This window comes from Aulostomus chinensis, chromosome 4 (genome assembly GCF_037954235.1).
Source record: "Aulostomus chinensis isolate RoL2024-O1b breed Wild chromosome 4, RoL_Achi_v1.0, whole genome shotgun sequence".
In the NCBI taxonomy this organism is placed as follows: Eukaryota; Metazoa; Chordata; class Actinopteri; order Syngnathiformes; family Aulostomidae; genus Aulostomus; species Aulostomus chinensis.
The window spans coordinates 26,423,594-26,449,007 of record NC_141323.1 but is presented as its reverse complement, the minus strand read 5'-3'; the positions used below and the strand labels follow the sequence as shown (position 1 = coordinate 26,449,007).

Genomic DNA, 25,414 nt, shown 5'->3' with positions numbered 1-25,414 from the left:
AATTCAAATTCAACTAAGCAGCAACTCGAGAACAGTCAGAGCACTTGCTAATTCCCCTGTTAGCTCCAGATCAGACAATGCAGGCTCACCTTCACACTTGGTTGTACGACCGTCACCAGTTGAAGCTTCTCTGGTTCAACAAACTCTGGGGACTCAAGACACAAATCAGCACCGGTGCAGGTCCAGATCCAGATGCTAGCTGATGGGGACAATGGCTTAAGGGAGCTCCAGGTAGCTGGTTTGAACTGGTCCCTCATCTCTGTGAGTAGAAACCATCTGAGGTGGAGGGTGAAGATCTGCTTTGACCTCCTGATCTCCCAGTAAAGCCAGTATAGATGTTGAGCTTGGAGGAGTTGATGGCCTCCTTCATCTTCTTGTTGGAGATGTTTGCTAAACTCAGCACCACCACAGATCAGAGGAAAGTCCACTTGTCAGCTGGACACTGGAGTTTCTAGTGACCTGCAGGATCTTAGTTGTGGTGGCAGCAGGCCTGTTCTAAGAGCTTTGCTCACATTCATGATCAGGCTTCATAATGGTTCTGGACCACTGTGTGATAGGAGCTGATCCTGGAGCAGCAGAAGACAAATATAGAGAAGAAAAGACAAAAGACAGAGAGAAATGAGGGAGAGAATGACAAAAAGATGGGAACAAGATGAGGGTGAAAGACAAGCAGAGAGAAAGACAGGGGGACAGGGGGATGGAAGACAGACACACAACCAACAACAGCAACAGCAGCAATAATAGTTTTGATATTGTCCTGTTATTGATGTTTTCATGTGAAAGTGGCATATTTAAGATAAAAGACACTGTTAGAACAGAAAGATCCATAAAACCCACCAACCAGAGGTGTGTCTGGTACAGATGTGGAATTATTGGCTCACACAATGTTGAGGCAACTGGGAAGAAGACAAACAAAAGAGGCTTGTTTGATTCAGACATTCATCAAAAATGGTCCTGTCGAACTGTTCAATGTGTCATGACTTCAGAAGCTCAAATTTTTCAAATTTTATTTATATTGCACCAAATCACAACAAAACTTATCTCATGACACTTTACAGGTAGAGCAGGTCCAGTACCAAACTGCTTCAATGAATCTACACCCAACAATTCTCCATCAGCAAGCACATCCTGCAAAAGCGGCGACAAAAACCTTCCTTTTAACAGGCAGGAACATCGAGCAGATCCAGGCTCAATGGGGACGGCCTTCTGCTTTGACCGATTGGGGGAAAAGAGAACAGGAACAAAACAGATAATGGAGGAAGACGGATATGTAGAAGGAAAGAGAGGGACAGAGATAAAGAGAGAGAGAGACTGATGGAAAGACGGTGATGTGAGTAGGTGGAGCTACGGGTGGCAGCTTGAGCCTCTTCAGCTCTGCAGCCTCCTCCAGCAGCACCCAGATCTGGAATGAGAGGAGCCAAAAAGGCTCCAGAAAAGGAGACAAGTTAGTAATACCTATGAGTATAATTAATGTATGACACATATAGGAGGAGAGAGAGGAGTAGAGAGAAGCCCAGTACACTGCATCTGCCATCTTTCTACTTCAAATTAAATAGGTGTCCTGTCAATAAAAGAAAAGAAAGTTGATGTCATCGAGAGAAAAGTACTGCATCTGCCATCTGTCTACTTCAAATTAACCACTGCATGACATTCCATTCCAAAGCTGCAGAGGGCGCTTCAAGAAAAGGTGTGTGAGGGAAGCTCGCTCATGCTGGTCCCCAAAGACTCAAAGCTGCCCTTTCCTCACAAAGAAACAAAAAAGCTTACAGCACCAGGTATTCCCAGGCGGTCTCCCATCCAAGTACTAACCAGGCCCGACCCTGCTTAGCTTCCGAGATCAGACGAGTTCAGAATGGTATGGCCGTAAGCCCCTGACTCTCACACACATGGGCTCTATATCCATTTCACTCACTTTACAACCTCAGAAAAAAAGTGACGTGCAAAAGCCTCACGGTCTTTTCAAACGCCAAATAGGTGTCCTGTCAATACAAAGAAAAGAATGTTGATGTCATCTAGAGAAAAGTACTGCATCTGCAATCTGTCTACTTCAAATTACACACTGCATGACATTCCATTCGAAAGCTGTGGAGGGCGCTTCAAGAAAAGGTGTGTGAGGGAAGTTCGCTCATGCTGGTCCCCAAACACTCAAAGCTGCCCTTTCCTCACAATGAAACAAAAAAGCTTACAGCACCTGGTATTCCCAGGCGGTCTCCCATCCAAGTACTAACCAGGCCCGACCCTGCTTAGCTTCCGAGATCAGACGAGATCGGGCGTGTTCAGAGTGGTATGGCCGTAAGCCCTTGACTCTTACACACATGGGCTCTATATCCATTTCACTCACTTTACAACCTCAGAAAAAAAGTGAAGCGCAAAAGCCTCAGGGTCTTTTCACACGCCAAATAGGTGTCCTGTCAATAAAAAAAAAGAATGTTGATGTCATCTAGAGAAAAGTACTGCATCTGCCATCTGTCTACTTCAAATTAACCACTGCATGACATTCCATTCCAAAGCTGTGGAGGGCGCTTCAAGAAAAGGTGTGTGAGGGAAGCTCGCTCATGCTGGTCCCCAAAGACTCAAAGCTGCCCTTTCCTCACAAAGAAATAAAAAAGCTTACAGCACCTGGTATTCCCAGGCAGTCTTCCATCCAAGTACTAACCAGGCCCAACCCTGCTTAGCTTCCGAGATCAGACAAGATCGGGCGTGTTCAGAGTGGTATGGCCGTAAGCCCTTGACTCTGACACACATGGGCTCTATATCCATTTCACACAATTTACAACCTCAGAAAAAAAGTGATGCGCAACAGCCTCAGGGTCTTTTCACACGCCAAATACGTGTCCTGTCAATAAAAGAAAAGAATGTTGATGTCATCGAGAGAAAAGTACTGCATCTGCCATCTGTCTTCTTCAAATTAACCACTGCATGAAATTCCATTCCAAAGCTGCAGACGGCGCTTCAAGAAAAGGTGTGTGAGGGAAGCTCGCTCATGCTGGTCCCCAAAGTCTCAAAGCGGCCCTTTCCTCACAATGAAACAAAAAAGCTTACAGCACCTGGTATTCCCAGGCGGTCTTCCATCCAAGTACTAACCAGGCCCGACCCTGCTAAGCTTCCGAGATCAGACGAGATCGGGCGTGTTCAGAGTGGTATGGCCGTAAGCCCTTGACTCTCACACACATGGGCTCTATATCCATTTCACTCACTTTACAACCTCAAAAAAAATGTGATGTGCAACAGCCTCACGGCCTTTTTACACACCAAATAGTTGTCCTGTCAATACAAAGAAAAAAATGTTGATGTCATCTAGAGAAAAGTACTGCATCTGCAATCTGTCTACTTCAAATTAACCACTGCATGACATTCCATTCGAAAGCTGTGGAGGGCGCTTCAAGAAAATGTGTGTGAGGGAAGCTCGCTCATACTGGTCCCCAAACACTCAAAGCTGCCCTTTCCTCACAATGAAACAAAAAAGCTTACAGCACCTGGTATTCCCAGGCGGTCTCCCATCCAAGTACTAACCAGGCCCAACCCTGCTTAGCTTCCGAGATCAGACGAGATCGGGCGTGTTCAGAGTGGTATGGCCGTAAGCTCTTGACTCTCACACACATGGGCTCTATATCCAATTCACACACTTTACAACCTCAGAAAAAAAGTGATGCGCAACAGCCTCAGGGTCTTTTCACACGCCAAATCGGTGTCCTGTCAATAAAACAAAAGAATGTTGATGTCATCTAGAGAAAAGTACTGCATCTGCAATCTGTCTACTTCAAATTACACACTGCATGACATTCCATTCGAAAGCTGTGGAGGGCGCTTCAAGAAAAGGTGTGTGAGGGAAGCTCGCTCATGCTGGTACCCAAACACTCAAAGCTGCCCTTTCCTCACAATGAAACAAAAAAGCTTACAGCACCTGGTATTCCCAGGCGGTCTCCCATCCAAGTACTAACCAGACCCGACCCTGCTTAGCTTCCGAGATCAGACGAGACCGGGCGTGTTCAGAGTGGTATGGCCGTAAGCCCTTGACTCTGACACACATGGGCTCTATATCCATTTCACACAATTTACAACCTCAGAAAAAAAGTGATGCGCAACAGCCTCAGGGTCTTTTAACACGCCAAATACGTGTCCTGTCAATAAAAGAAAAGAATGTTGATGTCATCGAGAGAAAAGTACTGCATCTGCCATCTGTCTTCTTCAAATTAACCACTGCATGACATTCCATTCCAAAGCTGCGGAGGGCGCTTCAAGAAAAGGTGTGTGAGGGAAGCTCGCTCATGCTGGTCCCCAAACACTCAAAGCGGCCCTTTCCTCACAAAGAAACAAAAAAGCTTACAGCATCTGGTATTCCCAGGCGGTCTTCCATCCAAGTACTAACCAGTCCGGACCCTGCTTAGCTTCTGAGATCAGAAGAGATCGGGCGTGTTTTTTTTTTTTTTTTTTTTTTTTTTTGTCTTTTATTATCAAAAATACATCATACATTTTTACCAACTGTACATTCTTATTTACATGACAAAATTTAACAATTATATAAAAAATAAATTCCTTCAGGAAAGAAATCTTACCAAAAAAAAACCCCCACCCTTGATACACCTCGAACTTGATGACAACACCATCAGAGTTTTTTTTTTTTTTTTTTTAATTAAGTTAAATTTAGACAAATAAACCAACACTATGTGCCTACAGCCACTGGAGCAATGCAGGTCATTCCAAAAAAAAATAAATAAAAATTAAAGAGAGACAAAAAAAAACTCATGGGACTAAAAAGAACAAATTCCTGTCGTGAAGTGTCACACACACAATTTTTTTTTTTTTTTTTATAAATGAAATTTTATCAAAATGAAATGTTAAACACACCAAAAACATAAACCACCCAATTTGCTCACCCCTTTATTAAATTTGAAAAATACTTTGCTTTATAAAAAAAAGAGACTACTTAGCTGGGAATTTGAAGAGAAAACATACCATTGTCAATCTTGTTTATTTCAATTTTGCCATTTGCTATGTTGAAAAATGTGTTTTTCCTGCAGAAAGTGTTTTCAAAAATATCCTTGTCCATGTCATGTAAGATTTGTAGGTGCGTCAAGAGTGTTGTGTAAAAAACCCCAAATATGTTTATTTTCTTCTTTTCATAGAGAGCGTAGTTTCTAGTTGTCCATATTGATTTTTTTGCAAAAGTGAGTATGGTATTTATGAGAGTCCTGTTCTGATCCTTTTGTTTCAGTGTTGTACCAAAGAGAAGAGTCCATGTCCATAGTGTTTCATCTGTCAAACTGAAATTGCAGTGCTCTTGCTCTATGCATTCCTGAATTTATCCGATTCCTTGCAGTTGATGAATAGATGCTCCTGGTCTTCCGGTTCTTTATTGCAGATTTGGCATGTCCTACTGTAGTTTTCCTTATTAATCTGGTGTAATTTGATTACTGTGAAAATTCTCCTGTGTCTGATATTGAATTCTAGCTTGAAAGTATTGCTGTCCATGTAAGGTATGTTAAGGTTTTGCCAGATTTTTCCTATCGGTATTCCCTTGAATAATTGTGCCCAGTGTTTTTCTGCTTTTGGAGTGCGTTTCATTGAGTTAATCCCTATGGTGTACCAGTCCTTTGTTTTCACCTGTGACAGCTCTTTCCCTGTGTACTGTGTGACAAGCTCAAGCGGTGGGAGTTCGGGGTCTGCTCTCGATTTGTCCGTGATGATTAAGTTTCTCCACAGTGAGGTTATGTTTCTGTTGATTTTGTTACCTAGTCCATTTAGGTAATCCTTTCTGCACGGTGTCCCTGTTTTTTTGAGTTGGGTTGTGACTTTCCTGAGACTGAACAGACCCCTTTCCCCCACCACTTGACCGACCCTTGTTATATTATGTTGCTGAAGTGCCCTGCATTTAAGTGTCCTACCATTGTGTGTGAAAAAGGTGCTTTCGAGAAAAGGTAACTGCAGCACATGACTTTTCTGACTGCACTTAGGCCTGAGGTGGGGCAGGAATTTGCCCCATGCCTCTAGCACCTCCTGGTAGAACATCGGTAGCGAGCCATGGCTTTTCCCAGGAAGGAGGTGATAAAGAGGGAGTTTCTCCCCCTCCCCGTACTCAGCCAGGTAGCCCGCCATTGTGTCCTCCCAGGGGTACTGCCTGTTCGAATCGAGAAAATTTCTAACTAATTTGGCCCTGAGTGCATCTTTTTTTGCACTGATGTCAATTAGTCCTAATCCCCCCTCCCTTTTATTAGCAATTATCACCCGATGAGCGATCGAATTTCCCTTTCCCCTCCAAAGGAAGGAGGAGATCGCTTCATTTAGCGAATTTAGTGCCCACTGCGGTAGCTCACAGGCCCCCAAAACATGATTAATTTTTGACAGTATTAAGGCATTGATGACAATTACCTTTCCTCTCAGGCTTAAACCCCTACTTCTCCATAAATTAAGTGTATTTTCTACCTTTTTTACAAGTTCTCTCCACCCTAAGTCCCTGGCTTCCCCTTCATTTTTACCAATGTATACACCCAGTATTTTCCTGTATTCTTTAGTGCTAAAACCCCAATTATTTTTTAAACTATTTTTACCAAATTCCATCATTTCTGACTTATTTCTGTTAACCTTAGCTCCTGATGCTTTTTCATATCTTTCTAGATGTTTTATAATATAATTTAAATTTTCTTCATTTTTAAACATTATATTGATATCATCCGCAAATTGTGCTATTTTAACGACTTTGTCTCTATATGTTTTTATACCTATAATATTCTTATCATTCATTATACTTAAGGCTAGTGGCTCAGCAACAATACTGTATAAAAGAGCTGAAAGCGGGCATCCTTGCCTTACCGATCTTTTTAATTTGATCTTTTCTGTTAGTTGTCCATTTATCTTTATTTGACTGTATGCGTTATCGTATAATAATTTAATCCATCTAATAAAGCCTTCACCGTATCCAAATCTTTTTAAAGTTTTATATAAGAAAAGATGTTCTACTCTGTCGAATGCTTTCTCCAAATCAATTCCGAGCAGATACCCCCCCTGTGCTGCCATTGTCCTGACGGTATCCTTTATTGTAAGGATCGTATCTATGATGTCTCTATCTGGTATGCCGTATGCCTGTGTATTACCAATAATGGTTCCTATTGTAAGTTTAAGCCTGTTTGCCAGTGTTTTGGTCAGTATCTTGTAATCTGTATTGAGTAAACTTATTGGTCTATAGTTTGTTATATCCTGTTTTGAACCTTTATTTTTGTAGATAAGTGAAATTATTCCTGCAGTGAATGTATTGGATGTTCTCTGTTCCCGTTCCATTGAGTGGTACAATGACAGCAACAGGGGAGCTATCTGCTCTTTGAAACAAATATAAAATTCTGCTGTTAAACCATCTACCCCTGGACTTTTGTTTTTATTTAAGCTATCTATTGCCGTCTTTATCTCATTAATAGTAATTTGTGCATCAGACCATTCCTTATCCTCCACTGAAATACTAGTTTGGATATTTGATAACAACTTGTCTACCTCTTCGCTATTGCTATATCCATTATCAAATAATTCTTTATAAAACTCTGTAGTTACTCTTAGTATATTTTCTTGATCGTCATATTCTTTTCCAGTTATATCATTGATTTTTTCTATTATAGTTTTGTTTTGTTTTTGCTTTTCGAGCCCCAAAAAATATGCGGTGCATTTTTCTCCTTCTACTAAATTTTTAACTCTGCTTCTTATCATTGCACCTCTGCATTTTATTTTTTCTATGTTTCCTAGTTTTGCTTTATATAATTCATAGTTTTCTGTGTTTCTGTTAGGTTCTTTATCAAATAATGCTATTTCATGATTGATTAATTTTCTTAGTCGATTTTCTTCCAGCTCCTCTCTCCACTTTTTCTCTTTACTATAATTTATACTACTTCTTTTAATTCTTTGCTTTAGAATTTCCCACTTTTCTATAAAATTATTTTCTATTTTCATTTCAATTTTTGCATAATCAAGCAGTTTTGTGATTTTTTTAACGTAAGTTGAATCTGCCAGGAGGCTGGAGTTGAGGCACCAGGTACCTCCCCCCCTGAAACCTCCTGCAGCACCCAAGTAACACTCAATTGTTGCGTGATCACTCCATGCGTTATAATTATATTGTATTTTATTGATCTGTTTTGTTGCTTCAGGGGCCGCTAGACATAAATCTATTCTGGCTTGTTTCATTTTTCCCTGCACAACCTGTCTTCTGGAGTACTCTTTCTTGAATGGGTTGTGAATTCTCCATACATCTGTCAAATTGTGAATATTCATTAAATTATATAGCTCAGTTCTGCTTGTGTCATTCTTGTATACATTGTTAATTGATATATCATCCTTAGTTAATGCGATATTGAAATCTCCTATTATTATGGTTCTATGATCTATCCATCTGCTTATACTATTTAGAAACATTTTCCTTTCCTTTTCACAGTTACTGGCATATATGTTAACAATTCTGTATGTTCTATTGTTTATGCAAACATCTATAATAAGTATTCTACCTTTCTTGTCATGATATATTAACTTGCTATTGGTACTTATAGTCTTTTTTACTAAAATAGCTACGCCACAAGATTTACTTGTGCCGTTGCTAAAAAAGACATCTCCTTCCCACATTTTGCTTGCTGCCACCACGCTATCCCCTTCCCACCTTGTCTCCTGTAAGCAGAGAATGTCACACTTGCTTTTAAGTAAGATGGCGGTCATCCTGCCATAAGTGCGGAGTCCATTGACATTAAGGGAGTGCAGCAGAAACATGGTCAGACCAAAAAAACCTTTAAACAGCCAATTTTCCCTCAAGACTTTTTACCTCTCCCTCCTTCTTTCTTCTGTTTTTTCTTCATCGCAGCATCTTTTATTGAGGTGTGCTTTTTCCGAATATTTTTGATTGTGGCAAAGTCCATTTCCGAGTCACTGTTTGATCTACTCTGAGGAGGGAAGGTGGAGGGCACATTTAAGGTAGGTACCCTGGTGGATGTGGCTGCCGCCGGCTGCAATTCTCTTGGGGTATCCCCCACCTCCATTGATTCCAGGAGTTGAGAAGGCTCCGGCTCCTTTTCGGACCCGTTTCCTCCTCCATCCTTTCCTCTCTGCTGTGGGCCTGAGTCAGTGCTCATGTCATTCAGACTTGAACCAAGCCTTGTGCCTGGGCTCTGCACCACTTTAGGAGGGCTCTGGGTTCTCTGAGGGGCGTAACCCTCACCGGCAGCCTGCTTGGCGGCGCCACTACCCACCTCGTCATCTTCCTCCTCATCCTCCGTTCCTCCCTCACTTAAACCTTCCATCTCACTGTACAGCTCCTCAGATCCAGATTCCACCACAATATCCTCATCACTATAATTACAATTACATTCATCAATTTTGTTCCAACACACCTCACATTTCTGTATCTTATTAGGTTTCCTGTTGCACTCCCTTGCATAATGCCCCTGGACACCACACTTATGGCAGGAGAACTCAGGACAGTCCCTTAGGATGTGCCCCGGCTGGAGGCACATCCTACACACCCTAGCCTGCCTATCATGTATGACCCTGAAATATTCCGGTCCCATTGCTGTGTCAAACCGTGCTGAATAAGGCAGAGATTGGACTTTATCTGTAAACTTTACTTTGAGAAACCGCGTCCCATCAGCAATTTGCGTACCCGGCCACATCCTCCTCCTTATAGTTGATGCAGCTGAGACTCCCCACCCTTCTAGCTTTTGAAAAATTTCCTCATCTCTGATGTAAGCTGGTAAGCTTAAAAAAGAAACCATGAGTTCATCATTACACAGATCTTTGACATGCACTGTGTTGTCCCCAATTTTGAAACCATCTAGGATTCTCTCTTTCCCTTTGATGTGTGACATGGTAATTTCATATTTCTGCGGCCCTGTCGCCCTACAGGCTATTAAACCTCCACACAGTGCTCTTATGCATCTCATTAATTCGAGAACTGGGACTTCATCCTGCCCAGTTACCTCGACACTGACCGTCAGTTCTCTGTCATACTTGTGGTCGCCACCCGCAGATTTCGCCGCTCCATGTCGCTGCTGCAGCTGCCTTTCCCCACCAGACGCCGCATCTCTTTCCGCCGCCAATTCTCTCTCACTCTCCGTCGCCTCTCCAGTAGCTCCTCGCTGCCCAGGTCTTCTCGGAACCACGTCTTCAGCTGTGTTCTTCAGGCCACCAGCTCTCGTTGCCTGTGGACCGGCTCCAGCGCTCATCTCCTCTGAATCAGCCGCTGCTCGCCGTCTTTCCCCCGCTGTCGCTGCGGAAGCCGCTCTCGCATTTCCCTCCGGCAGTTTTCCTTCCGACTTCTTCATGTTTCGTTTCTGATTGTTTCTTTTAACAAGCAACCATTTTTCATTTTCTTCACCTGTTTGTGCGTTTTTGTCAAGTCCGTTTTCCATGCTCGTAATCTGAAATCCGTTTGCAGAGTTCAAATCCATTTGGTCCGTCCGAAAGTTTTCCATTAGGAAAAAAAGAAAAAAAAACTCAAATTGACCTCCCCCGATCAGTATAAAAACTGTCGGGGGGAAAAAATGTTCACTCTAAAAACGAACCAAAAATGCACGGAAAATAAGGAAGAACAATGAAAAAGGCTGAAAAAAACGAAAGAAATGGGAAAAGCGGAGTCCGCGACCTCCGTGTGTGGTGCTGTCAGCGTACCGTCTGATTGGCGCATGCGTGTTCAGAGTGGTATGGCCGTAAGCCCTTGACTCTCACACACATGGGCTCTATATCCATTTCACACACTTTACAACCTCAAAAAAAATGTGATGTGCAACAGCCTCACGGTCTTTTCACACGCCAAATACGTGTCCTGTCAATAAAAGAAAAGAATGTTGATGTCATCGAGACAAAAGTACTGCATCTGCCATCTGTCTACTTCAAATTACACGCTGCATGACATTCAATTTCAAAGCTGCAGAAAGGCGCTTCAAGAAAAGGTGTGTGAGGGAAGCTCGCTCATGCTGGTCCCCAAAGTCTCAAAGCGCCCCTTTCCTCACAATGAAACAAAAAATCTTACAGGACCTGGTATTCCCAGGCGGTCTTCCATCCAAGTACTAACCAGGCCCGACCCTGCTAAGCTTCCGAGATCAGACGAGATCGGGCGTGTTCAGAGTGGTACGGCCGTAAGCCCTTGACTCTCACACACATGGGCTCTATATCCATTTCACTCACTTTACAACCTCAAAAAAAATGTGATGTGCAACAGCCTCACGGTCTTTTTACACACCAAATAGTTGTCCTGTCAATACAAAGAAAAGAATGTTGATGTCATCCAGAGAAAAGTACTGCATCTGCAATCTGTCTACTTCAAATTACACACTGCATGACATTCCATTCGAAAGCTGTGGAGGGCGCTTCAAGAAAAGGTGTGTGAGGGAAGCTCGCTCATGCTGGTCCCCAAACACTCAAAGCTGCCCTTTCCTCACAATGAAACAAAAAAGCTTACAGCACCTGGTATTCCCAGGCGGTCTCCCATCCAAGTACTAACCAGGCCTGACCCTGCTTAGCTTCCGAGATCAGAAGAGATCGGGCGTGTTCAGAGTGGGATGGCCGTAAGCCCTTGACTCTCACACACATGGGCTCTATATCCATTTCACACACTTTACAACCTCAGAAAAAAAGTGATGCGCAAAAGCCTCAGGGTCTTTTCACACGCCAAATACGTGTCCTGTCAATAAAAGAAAAGAATGTTGATGTCATCGAGACAAAAGTACTGCATCTGCCATCTGTCTTCTTCAAATTAACCACTGCATGAAATTCCATTCCAAAGCTGCAGAGGGCGCTTCAAGAAAAGGTGTGTGAGGGAAGCTCGCTCATGCTGGTCCCCAAAGACTCAAAGCGGCCCTTTCCTCACAATGAAACAAAAAAGCTTACAGCACCTGGTATTCCCAGGCGGTCTTCCATCCAAGTACTAACCAGGCCCGACCCTGCTAAGCTTCCGAGATCAGACGAGATCGGGCGTGTTCAGAGTGGTATGGCCGTAAGCCCTTGACTCTCACACACATGGGCTCTATATCCATTTCACTCACTTTACAACCTCAAAAAAAATGTGATGTGCAACAGCCTCACGGTCTTTTTACACACCAAATAGTTGTCCTGTCAATACAAAGAAAAGAATGTTGATGTCATCTAGAGAAAAGTACTGCATCTGCAATCTGTCTACTTCAAATTACACACTGCATGACATTCCATTCGAAAGCTGTGGAGGGCGCTTCAAGAAAAGGTGTGTGAGGGAAGCTCGCTCATGCTGGTCCCCAAAGACTCAAAGCTGCCCTTTCCTCACAATGAAACAAAAAAGCTTACAGCACCTGGTATTCCCAGGCGGTCTTCCATCCAAGTACTAACCAGGCCCGACCCTGCTTAGCTTCCGAGATCAGACGAGATCGGGCGTGTTCAGAGTGGTATGGCCGTAAGCCCTTGACTCTCACACACATGGGCTCTATATCCATTTCACACACTTTAACCCCTTAGAAAAAAAGTGATGCGCAAAAGCCTCAGGGTCTTTTCACACGCCAAATCGGTGTCCTGTCAATAAAACAAAAGAATGTTGATGTCATCGAGAGAAAAGAACTGCATCTGCCATCTGTCTTCTTTAAATTAACCACTGCATGAAATTCCATTCGAAAGCTGTGGAGGGCGCTTCAAGAAAAGGTGTGTGAGGGAAGCTCGCTCATGCTGGTCCCCAAACACTCAAAGCTGCCCTTTCCTCACAATGAAACAAAAAAGCTTACAGCACCTGGTATTCCCAGGCGGTCTCCCATCCAAGTACTAACCAGGCCCGACCCTGCTTAGCTTCCGAGATCAGACGAGATCGGGCGTGTTCAGAGTGGTATGGCCGTAAGCCCTTGACTCTCACACACATGGGCTCTATATCCATTTCACACACTTTACAACCTCAGAAAAAAAGTGATGCGCAAAAGCCTCAGGGTCTTTTCACACGCCAAATCGGTGTCCTGTCAATAAAAGAAAAGAATGTTGATGTCATCGAGAGAAAAGAACTGCATCTGCCATCTGTCTTCTTCAAATTAACCACTGCATGAAATTCCATTCCAAAGCTGCAGAGGGCGCTTCAAGAAAAGGTGTGTGAGGGAAGCTCGCTCATGCTGGTCCCCAAAGTCTCAAAGCGCCCCTTTCCTCACAATGAAACAAAAAAGCTTACAGGACCTGGTATTCCCAGGCGGTCTTCCATCCAAGTACGAACCAGGCCCGACCCTGCTAAGCTTCCGAGATCAGACGAGATCGGGCGTGTTCAGAGTGGTATGGCCGTAAGCCCTTGACTCTCACACACATGGGCTCTATATCCATTTCACTCACTTTACAACCTCAAAAAAAATGTGATGTGCAACAGCCTCACGGTCTTTTTACACACCAAATAGTTGTCCTGTCAATACAAAGAAAAGAATGTTGATGTCATCCAGAGAAAAGTACTGCATCTGCAATCTGTCTACTTCAAATTACACACTGCATGACATTCCATTCGAAAGCTGTGGAGGGCGCTTCAAGAAAAGGTGTGTGAGGGAAGCTCGCTCATGCTGGTCCCCAAAGACTCAAAGCTGCCCTTTCCTCACAATGAAACAAAAAAGCTTACAGCACCTGGTATTCCCAGGCGGTCTTCCATCCAAGTACTAACCAGTCCCGACCCTGCTTAGCTTCCGAGATCAGAAGAGATCGGGCGTGTTCAGAGTGGTATGGCCGTAAGCCCTTGACTCTGACACACATGGGCTCTATATCCATTTCACTCACTTTACAACCTCAAAAAAAATGTGATGTGCAACAGCCTCACGGTCTTTTTACACACCAAATAGTTGTCCTGTCAATACAAAGAAAAGAATGTTGATGTCATCTAGAGAAAAGTACTGCATCTGCGATCTGTCTACTTCAAATTACACACTGCATGACATTCCTTTCGAAAGCTGTGGAGGGCGCTTCAAGAAAAGGTGTGTGAGGGAAGCTCGCTCATGCTGGTCCCCAAACACTCAAAGCTGCCCTTTCCTCACAATGAAACAAAAAAGCTTACAGCACCTGGTATTCCCAGGCGGTCTCCCATCCAAGTACTAACCAGGCCCGACCCTGCTTAGCTTCCGAGATCAGACGAGATCGGGCGTGTTCAGAGTGGTATGGCCGTAAGCCCTTGACTCTCACACACATGGGCTCTATATCCATTTCACACACTTTAACCCCTTAGAAAAAAAGTGATGCGCAAAAGCCTCAGGGTCTTTTCACACGCCAAATCGGTGTCCTGTCAATAAAACAAAAGAATGTTGATGTCATCGAGAGAAAAGAACTGCATCTGCCATCTGTCTTCTTTAAATTAACCACTGCATGAAATTCCATTCCAAAGCTGCAGAGGGCGCTTCAAGAAAAGGTGTGTGAGGGAAGCTCGCTCATGCTGGTCCCCAAAGACTCAAAGCGGCCCTTTCCTCACAAAGAAACAAAAAAGCTTACAGCATCTGGTATTCCCAGGCGGTCTTCCATCCAAGTACTAACCAGTCCCGACCCTGCTTAGCTTCCGAGATCAGAAGAGATCGGGCGTGTTCAGAGTGGTATGGCCGTAAGCCCTTGACTCTCACACACATGGGCTCTATATCCATTTCACACACTTTACAACCTCAGAAAAAAAGTGATGCGCAAAAGCCTCAGGGTCTTTTCACACGCCAAATCGGTGTCCTGTCAATAAAACAAAAGAATGTTGATGTCATCGAGAGAAAAGAACTGCATCTGCCATCTGTCTTCTTCAAATTAACCACTGCATGAAATTCCATTCCAAAGCTGCAGAGGGCGCTTCAAGAAAAGGTGTGTGAGGGAAGCTCGCTCATGCTGGTCCCCAAAGTCTCAAAGCGCCCCTTTCCTCACAATGAAACAAAAAAGCTTACAGGACCTGGTATTCCCAGGCGGTCTTCCATCCAAGTACTAACCAGGCCCGACCCTGCTAAGATTCCGAGATCAGACGAGATCGGGCGTGTTCAGAGTGGTACGGCCGTAAGCCCTTGACTCTCACACACATGGGCTCTATATCCATTTCACTCACTTTACAACCTCAAAAAAAATGTGATGTGCAACAGCCTCACGGTCTTTTTACACACCAAATAGTTGTCCTGTCAATACAAAGAAAAGAATGTTGATGTCATCCAGAGAAAAGTACTGCATCTGCAATCTATCTACTTCAAATTACACACTGCATGACATTCCATTCGAAAGCTGTGGAGGGCGCTTCAAGAAAAGGTGTGTGAGGGAAGCTCGCTCATGCTGGTCCCCAAAGACTCAAAGCTGCCCTTTCCTCACAATGAAACAAAAAAGCTTACAGCACCTGGTATTCCCAGGCGGTCTCCCATCCAAGTACTAACCACGCCCGACCCTGCTTAGCTTCCGAGATCAGACGAGATCGGGCGTGTTCAGAGTGGTATGGCCGTAAGCCCTTGACTCTGACACACATGGGCTCTATATCCATTTCACACACTTTACAACCTCAGAAAAAAAGTGATGCGCAAAAGCCTCAGGGTCTTTTCACACGCCAAATACGTGTCCTGTCAATAAAAGAAAAGAATGTTGATGTCATCGAGAAAAAGGAATGCATCTGCCATCTGTCTTCTTCAAATTAACCACTGCATGAAATTCCATTCCAAAGCTGCGGAGGGCGCTTCAAGAAAAGGTGTGTGAGGGAAGCTCGCTCATGCTGGTCCCCAAAGTCTCAAAGCGCCCCTTTCCTCACAATGAAACAAAAAAGCTTACAGGACCTGGTATTCCCAGGCGGTCTTCCATCCAAGTACTAACCAGTCCCGACCCTGCTTAGCTTCCGAGATCAGAAGAGATCGGGCGTGTTCAGAGTGGTATGGCCGTAAGCCCTTGACTCTGACACACATGGGCTCTATATCCATTTCACACACTTTACAACCTCAGAAAAAAAGTGATGCGCAAAAGCCTCAGGGTCTTTTCACACGCCAAATACGTGTCCTGTCAATAAAAGAAAAGAATGTTGATGTCATCGAGAAAAAGGAATGCATCTGCCATCTGTCTTCTTCAAATTAACCACTGCATGAAATTCCATTCCAAAGCTGCAGAGGGCGCTTCAAGAAGAGGTGTGTGAGGGAAGCTCGCTCATGCTGGTCCCCAAAGACTCAAAGCGGCCCTTTCCTCACAATGAAACAAAAAAGCTTACAGCACCTGGTATTCCCAGGCGGTCTTCCATCCAAGTACTAACCAGGCCCGACCCTGCTTAGCTTCCGAGATCAGACGAGATCGGGCGTGTTCAGAGTGGTATGGCCGTAAGCCCTTGACTCTCACACACATGGGCTCTATATCCATTTCACTCACTTTACAACCTCAAAAAAAATGTGATGTGCAACAGCCTCACGGTCTTTTTACACACCAAATAGTTGTCCTGTCAATACAAAGAAAAGAATGTTGATGTCATCCAGAGAAAAGTACTGCATCTGCAATCTATCTACTTCAAATTACACACTGCATGACATTCCATTCGAAAGCTGTGGAGGGCGCTTCAAGAAAAGGTGTGTGAGGGAAGCTCGCTCATGCTGGTCCCCAAAGACTCAAAGCTGCCCTTTCCTCACAATGAAACAAAAAAGCTTACAGCACCTGGTATTCCCAGGCGGTCTCCCATCCAAGTACTAACCACGCCCGACCCTGCTTAGCTTCCGAGATCAGACGAGATCGGGCGTGTTCAGAGTGGTATGGCCGTAAACCCCTTACTCTTACACACATGGGCTCTATATCCATTTCACACACTTTACAACCTCAGAAAAAAAGTGATGCGCAACAGCCTCAGGGTCTTTTCACACGCCAAATACGTGTCCTGTCAATAAAAGAAAAGAATGTTGATGTCATCGAGAGAAAAGTACTGCATCTGCCATCTGTCTTCTTCAAATTAACCACTGCATGACATTCCATTCCAAAGCTGCGGAGGGCGCTTCAAGAAAAGGTGTGTGAGGGAAGCTCGCTCATGCTGGTCCCCAAAGTCTCAAAGCGCCCCTTTCCTCACAATGAAACAAAAAAGCTTACAGGACCTGGTATTCCCAGGCGGTCTTCCATCCAAGTACTCACCAGTCCCGACCCTGCTAAGCTTCCGAGATCAGAAGAGATCGGGCGTGTTCAGAGTGGTATGGCCGTAAGCCCTTGACTCTGACACACATGGGCTCTATATCCATTTCACACACTTTACAACCTCAGAAAAAAAGTGATGCGCAAAAGCCTCAGGGTCTTTTCACACGCCAAATACGTGTCCTGTAAATAAAAGAAAAGAATGTTGATGTCATCGAGAGAAAAGTACTGCATCTGCCATCTGTCTTCTTCAAATTAACCACTGCATGACATTCCATTCCAAAGCTGCGGAGGGCGCTTCAAGAAAAGGTGTGTGAGGGAAGCTCGCTCATGCTGGTCCCCAAAGACTCAAAGCGGCCCTTTCCTCACAAAGAAAAAAAAAAGCTTACAGCATCTGGTATTCCCAGGCGGTCTTCCATCCAAGTACTAACCAGTCTCGACCCTGCTTAGCTTCCGAGATCAGAAGAGATCGGGGGTGTTCAGAGTGGTATGGCCGTAAGCCCTTGACTCTGACACACATGGGCTCTATATCCATTTCACACACTTTACAACCTCAGAAAAAAAGTGATGCGCAAAAGCCTCAGGGTCTTTTCACACGCCAAATACGTGTCCTGTCAATAAAAGAAAAGAATGTTGATGTCATCGAGAGAAAAGTACTGCATCTGCCATCTGTCTTCTTCAAATTAACCACTGCATGAAATTCCATTCCAAAGCTGCAGAGGGCGCTTCAAGAAAAGGTGTGTGAGGGAAGCTCGCTCATGCTGGTCCCCAAAGACTCAAAGCGGCCCTTTCCTCACAATGAAACAAAAAAGCTTACAGCACCTGGTATTCCCAGGCGGTCTTCCATCCAAGTACGAACCAGGCCCGACCCTGCTAAGCTTCCGAGATCAGACGAGATCGGGCGTGTTCAGAGTGGTATGGCCGTAAGCCCTTGACTCTCACACACATGGGCTCTATATCCATTTCACTCACTTTACAACCTCAAAAAAAATGTGATGTGCAACAGCCTCACGGTCTTTTTACACACCAAATAGTTGTCCTGTCAATACAAAGAAAAGAATGTTGATGTCATCCAGAGAAAAGTACTGCATCTGCAATCTGTCTACTTCAAATTACACACTGCATTACATTCCATTCGAAAGCTGTGGAGGGCGCTTCAAGAAAAGGTGTGTGAGGGAAGCTCGCTCATGCTGGTCCCCAAACACTCAAAGCTGCCCTTTCCTCACAATGAAACAAAAAAGCTTACAGCACCTGGTATTCCCAGGCGGTCTCCCATCCAAGTACTAACCAGTCCCGACCCTGCTTAGCTTCCGAGATCAGAAGAGATCGGGCGTGTTAAGAGTGGTATGGCCGTAAGCCCTTGACTCTCACACACATGGGCTCTATATCCATTTCACACACTTTACAACCTCAGAAAAAAAGTGATGCGCAAAAGCCTCAGGGTCTTTTCACACGCCAAATCGGTGTCCTGTCAATAAAACAAAAGAATGTTGATGTCATCGAGAGAAAAGAACTGCATCTGCCATCTGTCTTCTTCAAATTAACCACTGCATGAAATTCCATTCCAAAGCTGCTGAGGGCGCTTCAAGAAAAGGTGTGTGAGGGAAGCTCGCTCATGCTGGTCCCCAAAGTCTCAAAGCGCCCCTTTCCTCACAATGAAACAAAAAAGCTTACAGGACCTGGTATTCCCAGGCGGTCTTCCATCCAAGTACTAACCAGGCCCGACCCTGCTAAGCTTCCGAGATCAGACGAGATCGGGCGTGTTCAGAGTGGTACGGCCGTAAGCCCTTGACTCTCACACACATGGGCTCTATATCCATTTCACACACTTTACAACCTCAAAAAAAATGTGATGTGCAACAGCCTCACGGTCTTTTTACACACCAAATAGTTGTCCTGTCAATACAAAGAAAAGAATGTTGATGTCATCCAGAGAAAAGTACTGAATCTGCAATCTGTCTACTTCAAATTACACACTGCATGACATTCCATTCGAAAGCTGTGGAGGGCGCTTCAAGAAAAGGTGTGTGAGGGAAGCTCGTTCATGATGGTCCCCAAACACTCAAAGCTGCCCTTTACTCACAATGAAACAAAAAAGCTTACAGCACCTGGTATTCCCAGGCGGTCTCCCATCCAAGTACTAACCAGGCCCGACCCTGCTTAGCTTCCGAGATCAGAAGAGATCTGGCGTGTTCAGAGTGGGATGGCCGTAAGCCCTTGACTCTGACACACATGGGCTCTATATCCATTTCACACACTTTACAACCTCAGAAAAAAAGTGATGCGCAACAGCCTCAGGGTCTTTTCACACGCCAAATACGTGTCCTGTCAATAAAAGAAAAGAATGTTGATGTCATCGAGAGAAAAGTACTGCATCTGCCATCTGTCTTCTTCACATTAACCACTGCATGACATTCCATTCCAAAGCTGCGGAGGGCGCTTCAAGAAAAGGTGTGTGAGGGAAGCTCGCTCATGCTGGTCCCCAAAGACTCAAAGCGGCCCTTTCCTCACAAAGAAACAAAAAAGCTTACAGCATCTGGTATTCCCAGGCGGTCTTCCATCCAAGTACTAACCAGTCCCGACCCTGCTTAGCTTCCGAGATCAGAAGAGATCGGGGGTGTTCAGAGTGGTATGGCCGTAAGCCCTTGACTCTCACACACATGGGCTCTATATCCATTTCACACACTTTACAACCTCAGAAAAAAAGTGATGCGCAAAAGCCTCAGGGTCTTTTCACACGCCAAATACGTGTCCTGTCAATAAAAGAAAAGAATGTTGATGTCATCGAGACAAAAGTACTGCATCTGCCATCTGTCTACTTCAAATTACACGCTGCATGACATTCAATTTCAAAGCTGCAGAAAGGCGCTTCAAGAAAAGGTGTGTGAGGGAAGCTCGCTCATGCTGGTCCCCAAAGTCTCAAAGCGCCCCTTTCCTCACAATGAAACAAAAAAGCTTACAGGACCTGGTATTCCCAGGCGGTCTTCCATCCAAGTACTAACCAGGCCCGACCCTGCTAAGCTTCCGAGATCAGACGAGATCGGGCGTGTTCAGAGTGGTACGGCCGTAAGCCCTTGACTCTCACACACATGGGCTCTATATCCATTTCACTCACTTTACAACCTCAAAAAAAATGTGATGTGCAACAGCCTCACGGTCTTTTTACACACCAAATAGTTGTCCTGTCAATACAAAGAAAAGAATGTTGATGTCATCCAGAGAAAATTACTGCATCTGCAATCTGTCTACTTCAAATTACACCCTGCATGACATTCCATTCGAAAGCTGTGGAGGGCGCTTCAAGAAAAGGTGTGTGAGGGAAGCTCGCTCATGCTGGTCCCCAAACACTCAAAGCTGCCCTTTCCTCACAATGAAACAAAAAAGCTTACAGCACCTGGTATTCTCCGGCGGTCTCCCATCCAAGTACTAACCAGGCCCGACCCTGCTTAGCTTCCGAGATCAGACGAGATCGGGCGTGTTCAGAGTGGTATGGCCGTAAGCCCTTTACACTTACACACATGGGCTCTATATCCATTTCACACACTTTACAACCTCAGAAAAAAAGTGATGCGCAACAGCCTCAGGGTCTTTTCACACGCCAAATACGTGTCCTGTCAATAAAAGAAAAGAATGTTGATGTCATCGAGAGAAAAGTACTGCATCTGCCATCTGTCTACTTCAAATTACACGCTGCATGACATTCCATTCCAAAGCTGCGGAGGGCGCTTCAAGAAAAGGTGTGTGAGGGAAGCTCGCTCATGCTGGTCCCCAAAGACTCAAAGCGGCCCTTTCCTCACAAAGAAACAAAAAAGCTTACAGCATCTGGTATTCCCAGGCGGTCTTCCATCCATGTACTAACCAGTCCCGACCCTGCTTAGCTTCCGAGATCAGAAGAGATCCGGCGTGTTCAGAGTGGTAAGGCCGTAAGCCCTTGACTCTGACATACATGGGCTCTATATCCATTTCACTCACTTTACAACCTCAGAAAAAACGTGATGCGCAACAGCCTCAGGGACTTTTCACACGCCGAATAGGTGTCCTGTCAATATAAAGAAAAGAATGTTGATGTCATCTAGAGAAAAGTACTGCATCTGCCATCTGTCTTCTTCAAATTACACGCTGCATGACATTCAATTTCAAAGCTGCGGAAAGGCGCTTCAAGAAGAAGTGCGTGAGGGAAGCTCGCTCATGCTGGTCCCCAAAGACTCAAAGCTGCCCTTTCCTCAAGCTGAAGTTAAAAGAATTGCAAATTAATCCTTCACAGGTACTTGTTCACAGAGATGGATGAAATAAAAATTGAATATATTCTAGTATTATAAAAATACAATGAACTAAATTATTAACAATGAGTAAGAGGATTTTCAAAACAAAACAAACAGTGTCTTTCTTGGTTCTGAACTTTCGTTTCACTGAAAATAAAAATCTTTTTTAGTTGGATAGTTTCACATGAAATACCCTCAAGTCATCCTTTACACCTCAATTGTAAGGAAAAAAAGTTTCCTCTACAAAAGATAACCCTTTTGTTTTTTAAAAATATACATCATATTTAATCCCTTTCAGAATCCTTAAGTTACCTTCTAAACCGGTATTCTTTAATTTACAACAACTAAAACTCAATATTTTACCTGTGGGCACACACACATTCATATGAAACACCTTAAATTTAATTTTTACCTGTTTCAGGCCTGTTTATTGAAGCTCGTGTGCGGTCGGGGCTTCACAACTGTAATGGCCGCTTCACTCGCAGCTGAGCACACAATAAAAGCAAGTGCATGTGTTTGTTAGTCCTCACAAATCCAGGGTTTTATTAGAAGGGGGAGAACGGGAATGGAGGATGAGAGTCTGAATGGTAATGGCAATGGCGGTGGAAGTCACAATCCAAACACTCACACGCAATGGCGGGACAGCGAAAGTCACGAAGAAGAAAACACAGCAGGACAGGGCACAGCAGAACAGCAGAGCCATCGGATGGAAACCCGTCTCTCTCTCTCCAATGTCCGTCTCCTTCAAGCATATTATCTTAATTTAGCCACAATTATCAAACATTATCTCGTGTCGAATTCGCATTACCTTTACTTTCGCTCCAAACATATTACAACGCTAAAGCTACGATCTGCAGGCACATTAGCACGGAATGCTATCCCTAGCTAGCACGTCGCTAACCATGTACACATCCAGTCTCTTTTCACTATAACAGTTAGATAAAGCGCAAATACAGGCATAAATATTCACCTCTCGAAGGTCACACAGAAGTTTATATCAGGACCACCAGTCGTCGACCTCCAAAATAAACTTAAATGCTCTCCACACAAACGATGCGTCCCCTCTCAACTCTCTGATCATTGCCTCTGTTTCTCTCCCCATGCGCGCTAACTACTCACCTCACAAACCTGCGCCACTAGTCCCACCCCTTACACAGGAACTTTCCTCTCATTGGCTTTTGCGGTCTTAATACACCCAAAGATAAGACAGGAATGAAATGATTGACAGGTAACAATTGAGGTTACATATAAACACGGCTTCTTCCCCTCTCCTTATTCTCAGATCACTGATCTTTTACAGACTCAGAGAACTTAAAGACCTGCATATGAATTTATTTTTTAACTGTAAATAGTTTTTCTTTTTAAATGTTACATATTATATTTATGCTTTTAACCTGCTCACATTATAACCAATTTTAAAGATCATGAACTCTATTTATTTTTGAACTTTTTAACACATCTCTTTATGCTTTTTATGCGATGTAATTTATTTGATTTTTGTACAGGGCTACGTGTTGTATGATAACAAGAGTGTATATTGTTTACAATGTGTTACAGTCAATGGGTGGCACGGTGGTACCGTTGTTAACAGTGTCGCCTCAAAGCAAGTTCAAGTCCTGGCTCGAGCACAGGTTCTTTCTGTGTGGTGTGTGCATGTTCTCTCCGTGCCTGCGTGGGTATTCTGTCTGCAATGGACTGGCTACCTGTCCAGGGTGAAACCTGCCTCTCACCTGAAAGCCACTGGGAAAGGCTCCAGCCTCCCCCTGCAACCCTTAACAGAAATAAGCTGGGATGCATGGAAGTATAGAAAGCGGATACAATGAAGCGCATACAAATTTTTCGAATGCATGAAAAAGTCTCACCTTTTGTTTTTTTCATATTGGTTAGTTTGGAAGCATGGAATTTCTGACAAAGCCTAAGTTTGTATTGTTTATTCACTGATTTTTCTGACAATTTACAAACAAAGCTCTCAAAACTGAGAGGACAAGCAGTGGTGTTTAAGATCAACACCCAACATGGGGCTTGAACCAACAACCCTGAGACTAAGAGTCTCATGCTCGACTGACTGAGCTAATCAGGTTACGTCAGTGTAAGTCCCATAGCATGAAGCGGTCAGAGTGAGAGACTCACAGTCCTGTGAGTGATCACCCACCCACCCATCCATCCATCCATCCATCCATCCATCCGTCCATCCATCCATCCATCCATCCATTTTTCCGCTTATCCTGTTAAGTGTCACAGGGTGGGGCTGGAGCCTATCCCAGAGGGGACATTACCTTGGACAGGTCAGTGGTCCATCGCAGTCCACCGCAGCCAACAAATATTGACAGACAACCATTCACACTCACAGCCATACCTACGGTCAATTTAGAGTTGCATTTCCATTTGCATGTCTTTGGACTGTGGAAGGAAGCTGGAGTGCCTGGAGAGAACCAGCACAGGGAAAACATGCAGACACTCTCAGGATTTATTCCAATGAAGCGCCTAAAAAAGGAGTGTTGGAACTCACTCAGATGAATGAGACATTATAAGCCATCAAATATATACATGTAGATATAGTGTTGGAGATCCAAAAAAACAGGGAGAAAAGAGAAGAGAAGAAGAAGAAGAAAAAAACAGCTTCTTTGACCAGATAACATAGTTGTCTATTTCAATGTTTGAGGTCTGAAAAAATAACTGATTAACTGTGAAATGTGATGGACAGGCAAGTACTTACTAGGATCAGGGCAGCTGGAAAATAGGCTCCTGCATCTGTAGGCAATATCAGAGACAAAGAAAAATCAACACAAATGAGCAGGCACTTGAACGATGCTAAAACCACTCTTTTTTAAACAAATACAACCACAGCTCCTGATCTATGGCCTTAAGTACACTGTAATCATGCCATCAGACAGACTCATGCCAGAGCAGTAGCCTAGCACAAGATGGAGGAACGTAATTGCATGTAAACACAGTCAGTGTGCACTCATCTTAATATGAACCGACTTAACTGTTGTGTGACACGTATATTGTGTGTACTGTAAAATGGTTCAGACTATCAGAAAGCTTCATGAATTCACAGGCAAAATACAGATGTCGCACACATTAATTTGTGGAGGCTCGAGATGTAAAAAGTAAAGTCAACTCTCTGTGTTTTTTGGACTAATTTGCAAGCATTTTCAACATTTTGGCTAGCTGCTAAATCTGGCTAGCATGATGTGCACCGAGTGTAATTATCAATGCAAATGTGGCAGGATGAGAGGTCCCATCCTAGCAGTGAGACTGGTTGGTGATGCCTGACTTGGCTTGTACCATCATTAGCCAACCAGTGTGAGGCGCTGCTCTATAAATAGGGGCAGCATCTACCTGGTCAATCTCTTGCTCTTGGGGTCCGCGGTCCTCCCACTTCCTGGTCACCTCGCTTCCGCCTCTGATCGCCTCACGTCTGCCTTCTCGCCACCGTCTGTGCTGGTATGTAGCAGTAGCTCCCTGTAGCTCGTGTTGCATGCTGATCATGCACGTTTTTCATATTCACGTGTTTAATTGTAGGCGTCCGGCTTTTGGGACACGGTCCCTTAATCGCCGCTAGTGGGGAAACACCCCCCCCCCCCCCCCCCCGCCGATCTGACGTGCAGAGGCTGTTTGCCACAGCATACTAGCTGTGAAACCCTTTGCTCTGCATGCGTGCGATCTACACCTGATTGGCACAGCTGGTGAGCCGTGACACTGAGGAAGAACTAGCTGCTGCTTTGCTACCGGGCGCTGTCTTGCCAGACTATCCTGCTTTGCTAGATGCTCCTGCTTTGCTCTGGCTGCTGTTTTGTTAGACTACCCTGCTTTGCTCTGGCTGCTGTTTTGCTGCAGACTACCCTGCTTTGCTCTGGCTGCTGTTTTGCTACAGACTACCCTGCTTTGCTCTGGCTGCTGTTTTGCTACAGACTACCCTGCTTTGCTCTGGCTGCTGTTTTGCTACAGACTACCCTGCTTTGCTCTGGCTGTTTGGCTACAGACTACCCAGCTTTGTTACAGGCTCCTGCTCTATTAGCCTGCTCTGCTACTAGCCTGTTCTGCGACCTACTGGCCATCTACACATGTTTTGCTTGTTTGTTTGTTCACTGTTTACTGTGTTCACTGGAGTGCTCTGCTTC

The 25,414-nt window shown here is 44.4% G+C and overlaps 20 non-coding genes and 10 pseudogenes across 20 annotated transcripts; all 30 read right to left on the bottom strand.

Moving 5' to 3' along the window:
- Positions 1-1,760: 1,760 nt before the first annotated feature.
- On the bottom strand, positions 1,761-1,869 carry LOC147264627 (5S ribosomal RNA; annotated as a pseudogene).
- Positions 1,870-2,179: 310 nt separating this feature from the next.
- Positions 2,180-2,298, bottom strand: LOC147264626 (5S ribosomal RNA). Its single transcript, XR_015113587.1, has one exon. It is a non-coding gene; the product is annotated as a 5S ribosomal RNA (ribosomal RNA).
- A 309-nt stretch (positions 2,299-2,607) lies between these two features.
- LOC147264625 (5S ribosomal RNA) lies at positions 2,608-2,726 on the bottom strand. The gene has a single exon (XR_015114439.1). It is a non-coding gene; the product is annotated as a 5S ribosomal RNA (ribosomal RNA).
- Positions 2,727-3,035: 309 nt separating this feature from the next.
- LOC147264624 (5S ribosomal RNA) lies at positions 3,036-3,154 on the bottom strand. Its single transcript, XR_015113883.1, has one exon. It is a non-coding gene; the product is annotated as a 5S ribosomal RNA (ribosomal RNA).
- A 310-nt stretch (positions 3,155-3,464) lies between these two features.
- Positions 3,465-3,583, bottom strand: LOC147264623 (5S ribosomal RNA). Its single transcript, XR_015115521.1, has one exon. It is a non-coding gene; the product is annotated as a 5S ribosomal RNA (ribosomal RNA).
- Positions 3,584-3,892: 309 nt separating this feature from the next.
- On the bottom strand, positions 3,893-4,011 carry LOC147264622 (5S ribosomal RNA). Its single transcript, XR_015113354.1, has one exon. It is a non-coding gene; the product is annotated as a 5S ribosomal RNA (ribosomal RNA).
- Positions 4,012-10,983: 6,972 nt separating this feature from the next.
- On the bottom strand, positions 10,984-11,102 carry LOC147264621 (5S ribosomal RNA; annotated as a pseudogene).
- A 310-nt stretch (positions 11,103-11,412) lies between these two features.
- On the bottom strand, positions 11,413-11,531 carry LOC147264620 (5S ribosomal RNA). The gene has a single exon (XR_015114505.1). It is a non-coding gene; the product is annotated as a 5S ribosomal RNA (ribosomal RNA).
- A 309-nt stretch (positions 11,532-11,840) lies between these two features.
- Positions 11,841-11,959, bottom strand: LOC147264619 (5S ribosomal RNA). Its single transcript, XR_015113882.1, has one exon. It is a non-coding gene; the product is annotated as a 5S ribosomal RNA (ribosomal RNA).
- A 310-nt stretch (positions 11,960-12,269) lies between these two features.
- On the bottom strand, positions 12,270-12,388 carry LOC147264618 (5S ribosomal RNA). Its single transcript, XR_015112671.1, has one exon. It is a non-coding gene; the product is annotated as a 5S ribosomal RNA (ribosomal RNA).
- A 309-nt stretch (positions 12,389-12,697) lies between these two features.
- LOC147264617 (5S ribosomal RNA) lies at positions 12,698-12,816 on the bottom strand. Its single transcript, XR_015113576.1, has one exon. It is a non-coding gene; the product is annotated as a 5S ribosomal RNA (ribosomal RNA).
- A 309-nt stretch (positions 12,817-13,125) lies between these two features.
- LOC147264616 (5S ribosomal RNA) lies at positions 13,126-13,244 on the bottom strand (annotated as a pseudogene).
- Positions 13,245-13,554: 310 nt separating this feature from the next.
- On the bottom strand, positions 13,555-13,673 carry LOC147264615 (5S ribosomal RNA). Its single transcript, XR_015114627.1, has one exon. It is a non-coding gene; the product is annotated as a 5S ribosomal RNA (ribosomal RNA).
- A 310-nt stretch (positions 13,674-13,983) lies between these two features.
- Positions 13,984-14,102, bottom strand: LOC147264614 (5S ribosomal RNA). Its single transcript, XR_015113565.1, has one exon. It is a non-coding gene; the product is annotated as a 5S ribosomal RNA (ribosomal RNA).
- Positions 14,103-14,411: 309 nt separating this feature from the next.
- Positions 14,412-14,530, bottom strand: LOC147264613 (5S ribosomal RNA). Its single transcript, XR_015114600.1, has one exon. It is a non-coding gene; the product is annotated as a 5S ribosomal RNA (ribosomal RNA).
- A 309-nt stretch (positions 14,531-14,839) lies between these two features.
- LOC147264612 (5S ribosomal RNA) lies at positions 14,840-14,958 on the bottom strand (annotated as a pseudogene).
- Positions 14,959-15,268: 310 nt separating this feature from the next.
- Positions 15,269-15,387, bottom strand: LOC147264611 (5S ribosomal RNA). The gene has a single exon (XR_015113280.1). It is a non-coding gene; the product is annotated as a 5S ribosomal RNA (ribosomal RNA).
- A 308-nt stretch (positions 15,388-15,695) lies between these two features.
- LOC147264610 (5S ribosomal RNA) lies at positions 15,696-15,814 on the bottom strand (annotated as a pseudogene).
- A 308-nt stretch (positions 15,815-16,122) lies between these two features.
- LOC147264609 (5S ribosomal RNA) lies at positions 16,123-16,241 on the bottom strand. The gene has a single exon (XR_015115651.1). It is a non-coding gene; the product is annotated as a 5S ribosomal RNA (ribosomal RNA).
- Positions 16,242-16,551: 310 nt separating this feature from the next.
- On the bottom strand, positions 16,552-16,670 carry LOC147264608 (5S ribosomal RNA). The gene has a single exon (XR_015113593.1). It is a non-coding gene; the product is annotated as a 5S ribosomal RNA (ribosomal RNA).
- Positions 16,671-16,979: 309 nt separating this feature from the next.
- Positions 16,980-17,098, bottom strand: LOC147264607 (5S ribosomal RNA; annotated as a pseudogene).
- Positions 17,099-17,407: 309 nt separating this feature from the next.
- LOC147264606 (5S ribosomal RNA) lies at positions 17,408-17,526 on the bottom strand (annotated as a pseudogene).
- A 309-nt stretch (positions 17,527-17,835) lies between these two features.
- Positions 17,836-17,954, bottom strand: LOC147264605 (5S ribosomal RNA). The gene has a single exon (XR_015114854.1). It is a non-coding gene; the product is annotated as a 5S ribosomal RNA (ribosomal RNA).
- Positions 17,955-18,264: 310 nt separating this feature from the next.
- On the bottom strand, positions 18,265-18,383 carry LOC147264604 (5S ribosomal RNA). The gene has a single exon (XR_015114703.1). It is a non-coding gene; the product is annotated as a 5S ribosomal RNA (ribosomal RNA).
- Positions 18,384-18,692: 309 nt separating this feature from the next.
- On the bottom strand, positions 18,693-18,811 carry LOC147264603 (5S ribosomal RNA; annotated as a pseudogene).
- A 310-nt stretch (positions 18,812-19,121) lies between these two features.
- LOC147264602 (5S ribosomal RNA) lies at positions 19,122-19,240 on the bottom strand. Its single transcript, XR_015114573.1, has one exon. It is a non-coding gene; the product is annotated as a 5S ribosomal RNA (ribosomal RNA).
- Positions 19,241-19,549: 309 nt separating this feature from the next.
- Positions 19,550-19,668, bottom strand: LOC147264601 (5S ribosomal RNA). The gene has a single exon (XR_015114897.1). It is a non-coding gene; the product is annotated as a 5S ribosomal RNA (ribosomal RNA).
- A 310-nt stretch (positions 19,669-19,978) lies between these two features.
- LOC147264600 (5S ribosomal RNA) lies at positions 19,979-20,097 on the bottom strand (annotated as a pseudogene).
- A 310-nt stretch (positions 20,098-20,407) lies between these two features.
- On the bottom strand, positions 20,408-20,526 carry LOC147264599 (5S ribosomal RNA). Its single transcript, XR_015112847.1, has one exon. It is a non-coding gene; the product is annotated as a 5S ribosomal RNA (ribosomal RNA).
- Positions 20,527-20,835: 309 nt separating this feature from the next.
- On the bottom strand, positions 20,836-20,954 carry LOC147264598 (5S ribosomal RNA; annotated as a pseudogene).
- Positions 20,955-25,414: the final 4,460 nt, after the last annotated feature.